Source organism: Talpa occidentalis, unplaced genomic scaffold (genome assembly GCF_014898055.3).
Source record: "Talpa occidentalis isolate TD23 unplaced genomic scaffold, MPIMG_talOcc4v2.1 talOcc4.15, whole genome shotgun sequence".
In the NCBI taxonomy this organism is placed as follows: Eukaryota; Metazoa; Chordata; class Mammalia; order Eulipotyphla; family Talpidae; genus Talpa; species Talpa occidentalis.
Genome location: NW_023601543.1, coordinates 42,265,351 through 42,272,542, shown reverse-complemented (window position 1 = coordinate 42,272,542; position 7,192 = coordinate 42,265,351). Strand labels below are relative to the sequence as shown.

The following is a 7,192-nucleotide window of genomic DNA, read 5'->3' as shown; positions in this document are numbered from 1 at the left end:
TCTGCAGTAGCTAATTCTTTCTTATGGGGGAAAGCGTGACACCCATCAAATCAGGTCACTCTGTGGTCAGACAGTTGGATTCCAAACACAAGATGCTGTAAAGTCCCAACAGAATTCGGATTGGGACTGGGTCTTTATCCTTCTAAGGCATAGACTTCTTCCACTTCTGAGCAGTGACAAGACGCAGGAAACTTACTTTTCATGAAGGTACAGATTAGTGGGGCCCCATTCTTATTTGTTCAACTGTTCAATGTCCTATCTTTTATTTTCCATGCATCCTATTATTGTAAAAAAATAGTTGCTTGATCTGTTCATCCTATAAAACTGAACTGAGGGTGGTTAGGGACAATGTTTTTACCCCCGGTTTTATTGAGGAATATTTGACAAAAGTACAAGTACTTGAAGTGGTGCACAACATGATGATTTGATACACGTGTACATTGTGAAGGGATTTCACCTTCCCCCATCCACTTAGTTAACTGAGACAGTGTGTTATTAATTCTTTCATACAGTAAGTGTTTGTTGAATGGATGCATGAATAATAGAAGAATCAGCAAATATGAGTAATGATACACGGACAACATGGCCAAATAGGGAGGTTTGGATAAACCTCTCACCTAAGTACAATTGGGAAAAAAATGAATATGGCTCACAGGAAAATTCACCAGTTCAGTGCCAGCAACTGGGGACTGACCCACAGAGTTTTGTGGCTCACAATGGTGGTAGCAGTGAGAGGAAGGGGGCAACTGTGGACAGGGAAGCCATTATGTTAGTTAGCCAAACAAGCTTGGTGGCTGGGCACAGATATTGTGCCAGGGACATTTTCAGTGAGGGTGAAAAGCAAATAGGCACTGGGAGTTTTGGTTGAGTCTTGGAGAATCAGGCACAGTAAATGAGACAATATGCCCCCCTGCATAGTAACTTGGCATAAATGTTTTATCCTGAGTAATCAAAGTGATGCATAAGGCCTGAAGGGAAATGAAAGTCACTAAAAGATAATAGAGATCTTCTGGAGTGCGTGAGTGTGGGTGCATGGTGGAAATATATTAATCTGGGTGGTTGAAATATATTACAGACAGCTACTCAATTTTACACACTTCTTGAACTTGATAAAGCATTAAGTAGAGGGCATAACTTCTAGGAATACCTATGTAAGTCCCTAATTTTCAGCAACATGGAATCCCCCTAAGTTCTGAGATCTGCCTCTATCTCCTTGGTATTTAGATGCTTGGATCTTGGAAGCAAGATAATTATTTTTTAGGATATTACTTTTTTATTGAAGGCTTTTGTCTTAAGAATTCAAATTCAGATTAAGTATAAAGGGTAACCAATTTGGAATGAAAGGAAGCTTTTAATATCTTCTGAGGCCTGGGGCTATCTTAACAACTTTGGAATAAATATGTAAGATGTGTTAAAAATGTTTTAGTGCTGTTATGGTTACTTCAATTTCATTTAACAAGCTAGCTATCTTAAGATGTGGTTCCAAACTGGATTTGTCTTTCCTTTATAGGAAAAATAAAAAGGCCTGATGCACTAGGAGAATCGAAGTCTAGATCAAAGCTCCTTTTTTTCCCCATCAAGCTAAGTAGGAGCTCAAATGTCTGGGATGTGTGATTCCACTCTAAATAAGATAATCCCATTTTATTCATCAAAACGAAAACAAACTCAGTTTAAATGCTCAAGGGTCTATCTTTACTTTTCTGTTTTGTCTCATTCTCCCTATTTCTATCAGGGTCCCTCCCTAAATAACTTCTCCCAAGCATGTATACCTTTTTCTTTCAAATGTACTACATACCCCCTGCAAAAACCCAAAAGAAAAACTGGTGGGGCACAATGAAGGAAGGAATATTGGTGGGATGGAACAGAATGGAATGGAATGAGGAAGCAGGATAGAAAAGTTTGTTATACAACTTATGTTTAAACACTGGTTTATTCTCTCAACCTATGAATAATTAATTTTTCTATGAAGAATTTTTAATGGAAGGCAAGAGTTATTGTCAGTAGGCAGTGTTTTAGCATGAGTACTATAACATGAATGAATGGATTTAAGATGTTTGTATTTATCTCCTCATATTAAATGGCTTCTTTATTGCCTTTTTTGTAAAGATGAGCATATGCCATCACCTACTATGAGTCTATCAGACTTATTAATTGTATTTCCTTGTTACAAATCAATAAATTGGCATTCTGACTCATTAATCTCTTTTGTAGGGTTCATTAGTATTAATATATCTACATGGAGTCTGCTCAGAACTAACTGAACTGGGAAAGTTGTTTCTCAATGCCTCTCAGATCATACCATGTAGACATCCATGCAGCTTGAAACCAAACAACATTAATGTGAGGGACAAAAATGACTTTAAGTCTTTGTGTTTTAGGGAGAGAGATACATGCCCTATACCCACCTGTATATTCTGGGAATGTAGTTTGTATCATATCTCAATCTGTGGTTGGACAAGTAGCTTTATGACATAGTAGTAGAATATTATGTTAAATCCATAATTCTGTGTAAAAAAATATTTTTATTCTTAACATTTGGCCCTAAGAAACAATGGTCTTAATGAAAATAATAGCTAATGAAAAAAGGTAGATAGTGTTTTTATAGGAATGTATCTTAAATACCAATCATAAGTGTTTCATTATTTTTAGAATCATATTGAACCTTATACAGATATTGTAGAGTTAGTGGTAGCCAGAGGGCTGGATCCTACTGACAGGTTCTAGGAGTAGGATGACACTGATAATGCTTAGAATGAGGCCTGTGGTCTAGATGTGTAGTGTTGAGAGCAGAAATTAACAGTCCTTACTTCCTCCACATGCAATCATTTATGTTGTATACGTTGTATATTCTATTCTAGAATAAAATTGAAACAAGATCCGTTTGGATGGTGGTTTGTATTTAAGTTGCTTTCATATTTATCAGTTTAACACATCTGAAAGACAGCCATATACGCTTATTATTACATTTGATACATGAGAAAACCAAGAAATAACGATGTTTTGTAACTTATTAGAACACACACAGATGATTAAAAGAATGAACTCCCAGTAATCTAGACCTGGTTTCCCTTCCATTGAAATCCATGCAACAAGGTAGTTTAGAGTAACCATTGTGAGTTAACAGAGTTTATGATAGAGCTCAAACTGGAAGATAGCTTGAAGCAAAACACTCTTGTGTTTGCCTATATTAGAATGACTTTATATTTTTCAGTGCCCATGATGTGTATGAGACACTGTGGTAGTTATTATTGGGTGGGCAGGGAGGGGGGAGGTTTAAAAGAATAGCCTCATGCCTTCTCCCCACATTCTTGGTGTCTTCTCAGTAGAGGAATTATATTCCTTTGGCTCTTATTTCTCAAGACTCTCTTCTGCCTCTTGCCCCTAAGTCGAGGCAGTACACAAATTTCAGTCTTCAGTCATCTCTTAGATTTACTTTCTCAGCTTAGTCATTCTTTTAGGGTGGCCATCACACTCTCTAGATTGTGACTTTGGCCTCCACTTCTCACTCATCACTCATATTCAGGGCTATTATTTCTATCTACCAGACACTGCTTCTAGGAATTCTTGTCATTGCCTCAAACTCATTATTAGGTCAAAACCAGAACTCATCCTGTCCCAAACTTCCCACTTCCATCTCCAAATTACCTATTTCTATGAATAGTAGCACTGCCCATATCCCACAGGTTCCAAATTTCAAAGACAGCTGATTTATTCCTCTCCTATATTGCCTGTATCGAATCATCCACCAATTTTCATCTGTTTTTCCTTTTAAATGTTTGTTGCATGCTTTTCCATTCCATTTTCACTGCCAGAAACCTACCCTAGAGTCTCATTAACTTCTCATTAAGTGTTCTCTCTCTGTCTCCAGTTTCTTCCAAATATGGTCAGGTCTAAGAGACTCTCCCAGACTAATGTACTCAAATGTTTTCTCATCATGTTTTTACTTATTAAAATTTTGTTGATATGATTTACCATAAAATGCCTGCAATTCACTGTTTAATAATATGACATTAAATTTATATCCAAATTTATTTTTCTGTTACTCCTCAACTCAATTCCTTCACCCTTGTTAAATGGGGCTCCTCCAGGTATCCTATAGATATCAAACTCACTTCTGATGCAATGTATTTCTGACATGATTTCTATGATGAGAGTTGAATTCAACCAAAATTTTAAGTTGTCTTCACTTTTTTTTATTAGTTAATTAAAATTTTTCCCTTACATCGTTGTAGTCCTCATAGTTCTCCCACTATCATATCACCCATGAATCATTACCATACTCCCTTGTGTTCATTCCTCCTCTATTTTTCCCTCCTCCCTTGCTGTAGGCCTCAGATCTATGGTCACCTTTGTTAGTTTTGACTTTTTCTTGTCCTTTAGTCAAACAACATATATTGACCATTTATTTTGTGTTTAGAAAAGTTGATCAACGTGGTTCCACATCCTGGATATTCTTTTAAGCTCATCTCATTTAATGTCCTCTGTGAAGCCTTCTCCATTCAGTCCAACCAATGGTTATTTTTCTTTCCTAAACTCTTTTGCCACTAAAAAACATAACATTAATTTATGGTCATATATTTTTTTTTATTTTAATGTTTATATATTTTACATCATTGATTTTTCCTTTCAGGTGTAGTCCCCATAAAATTCCCACCACCACGTTTTATATTTTTATGTTCTGTAGATCTTATATTTCCACCAACATTGTAAGTTCCCTAAGGGCAGGAACTATGTCTTGACTGACTTTGTGCTATATACAGTATTGAGCTTATTCGATACTTGTTTAACTGGATAGCAACTGATCAGAGATATTTTACTAAGAGCATTAAAAAATAACAAAATAGATCAAACCATGCAGAGCTATGTTATTTGGGAGAATATGATAGTTACCCTTCATGGCATCAAATTCATGAGATTGGATATATATTTGAAAGATTGATGTCATCCTTTTAATCCCTTATTATCAGCCAATGATACTACAAAGGCTAATTTATAATTTTCTGCACCATGGAAGAATCTTGCTTTTATCACAGTTATATAGCTCCTAAACAAATCCAAAATTTGATTAAAGATAAGAAGGAAAGGACAGTAGGAAATGAAATGGATGATTCTGGGTTAGAAATATACTGAAATGCTAGATTTAGACTGAACTAAATCTGAAAACTTTATTTAACCTACCATTCTACTTGGGTTCACTGGATTCCAGGCAGATTTATTTCATTTTCAGGAACTTATTTTCTAGTGTAGTTATTTAAATATTATGGGGATCTGGGGAGAAGTTTTTGTTAATGGGATGGCTGCATACCATGTAAACAGAACATTCAGTTTTAATTGGGCTATTAATAGTAAAGCAGCAACAAAAAATACTTTTGAAAAATTGCAATAGATACCATAAACATAAACTGGAAACAAAATTCATTGATATATTTGAACTAAAATGAAGTCCGAAGTCCAGGTTTAATTTCATTTTGTTTTTGAATAACCACCTGAACAATGTATAGTCATGTCTAAGTTTCAGAGCAATTAGAGCACTGGAAGGTAGTAACCACTGAAATCAAGAGTTTTTTCAGCTAGAGGTGGAAGTGACCAACCCATATGTTTACTCTAGAAAACAGCTTCTTTGCTGGTAAATACGGGAATGCTCCTGGCCAAAGATTTTGATTAAAATGTATGAAGTGTTGGTTTTGTGTAAACTTGGTCCATGTTAGATATAGAGATCATTCAATTTCCTTATATTAATTTATAGTTGTGAGAGCTTTCTATTTGCAGTCTCTAGTCAGAACTCACCAATTTCTGGTTGTGTAGTATGTTTCCAGAAAATTTTCTTAACTTTTCTGAGTGTATTTCCTCATTAGTAAAATAGGTACAGGAATAATCAAATGTGAAATTTCCTCGTGAAAATACTAGATCTTTATTGTTTGGTTTACCTCCAGCAGTCTATATATATTTCATATTTAAGAAAACTGCCATTACAGATCAGATAAACTCTGTTGATTCCTTAAATTATGCCCTACTTTTTCTGACTTAGTTGGAAAAGTGTTGAAAGCATGAAAGAATGTGCCATCTATATTTTGCTGCATTGAGCCCTTAGCAGAAAGCAATGAGCAAAACTTGCTGACAAACGGATTAGATTTTCAAATATCTGACCAAGAAATAAAGCAGAGAGAATTCATACTAGCAGCCTAATTTAAAGCAAGCAAGGCAGATTAGTTATCCCTAAATTCCCAAGAATTTACTAAAATCTGCCATCAGTGGACTTTTACTACCTACTGTTCCACCGTTCTGGTCCTAGCGTTGAAATGTTGAATCTCCTTACCTGCTAACTTTAAGGTTGACAATTCAGGGTCCTTTTGCATTCACACTCAGAAGATCTTAAATTCTTCAGTAAGTCCAATTTACTCATCCCTCGGAGAGCTAATGTTGATTAGCCGAACAGTGAATCTGAATTCCCTGAAAGTGCACTTCATTTACAAGGTGCCTGTTCTTTAGGCAAGTTTCTTTAAGAAGATGGGCTGCTGCTGTTTTCAAGAGAAGAGAGGGAAGGGCACTTTTGCTAGCCAATGCATGCAGATTCTCCTTCCTCTTTCAGATTAGTGCTCACAAGGTTAAAAGCACGCCCGAGTTTGTCTGGTGCAAAGTGGGGGAGGGGAAGGCAGACGGAGGGAGGAAGAACAGAAACTGGAGACTTGCAGATTGTTGGGTGTCTAAAACTTTTATCCCTAGCTCCAGCAACAAAATCTTCAGGAAACCACATAGCTGCTCTACACTGGGAAGCAGGAAGGAATATACACACTGTCCATCTTAATTCTCCCTGAATCTTATGACTTGGGGGTGCTTAAAATATCTGTAGGCCGAGAAAGTTAATCTTACCAGTATATGGTAATCTAATTAGCATTATGTGAAACTTGATCTTGGGCAAGATAAAATTTCATCTCCCTCCCTCCCCTACGCCCTTCTCTTCTCCTTCCCTTCTCCCCCTTTTCCCTCTCCGCTTCTCCTTTTCCCTCTCCCCACCCTCCTTTGGTGACATTTGTGGCTCTCTCTATGTATTTAAAAGAGTCTTTTCCTTTCTGTTGCCTTCTATCCTGTGAGAGAAAAGTTTGAGCTTGGTTTCCTGAAGTTCCCATAGCAATGCTTTGTCTCCACTAGCATTAAACAAATAAGGTGATTTCCCTCCCAACCCCCCACCCCG

The 7,192-nt window shown here is 36.6% G+C and overlaps 1 protein-coding gene across 1 annotated transcript in view; it reads right to left on the bottom strand.

Moving 5' to 3' along the window:
• CYSLTR1 (cysteinyl leukotriene receptor 1) overlaps positions 1-6,611 on the bottom strand; it is a 33,614-nt gene extending 27,003 nt beyond the window's left edge. Inside the window, exon 1 of the mRNA XM_037513018.1 lies at positions 6,317-6,611. The gene's annotated coding sequence lies outside the window, so the exon portion shown is untranslated. The remainder of the gene's footprint in view (positions 1-6,316) is intronic.
• Positions 6,612-7,192: the final 581 nt, after the last annotated feature.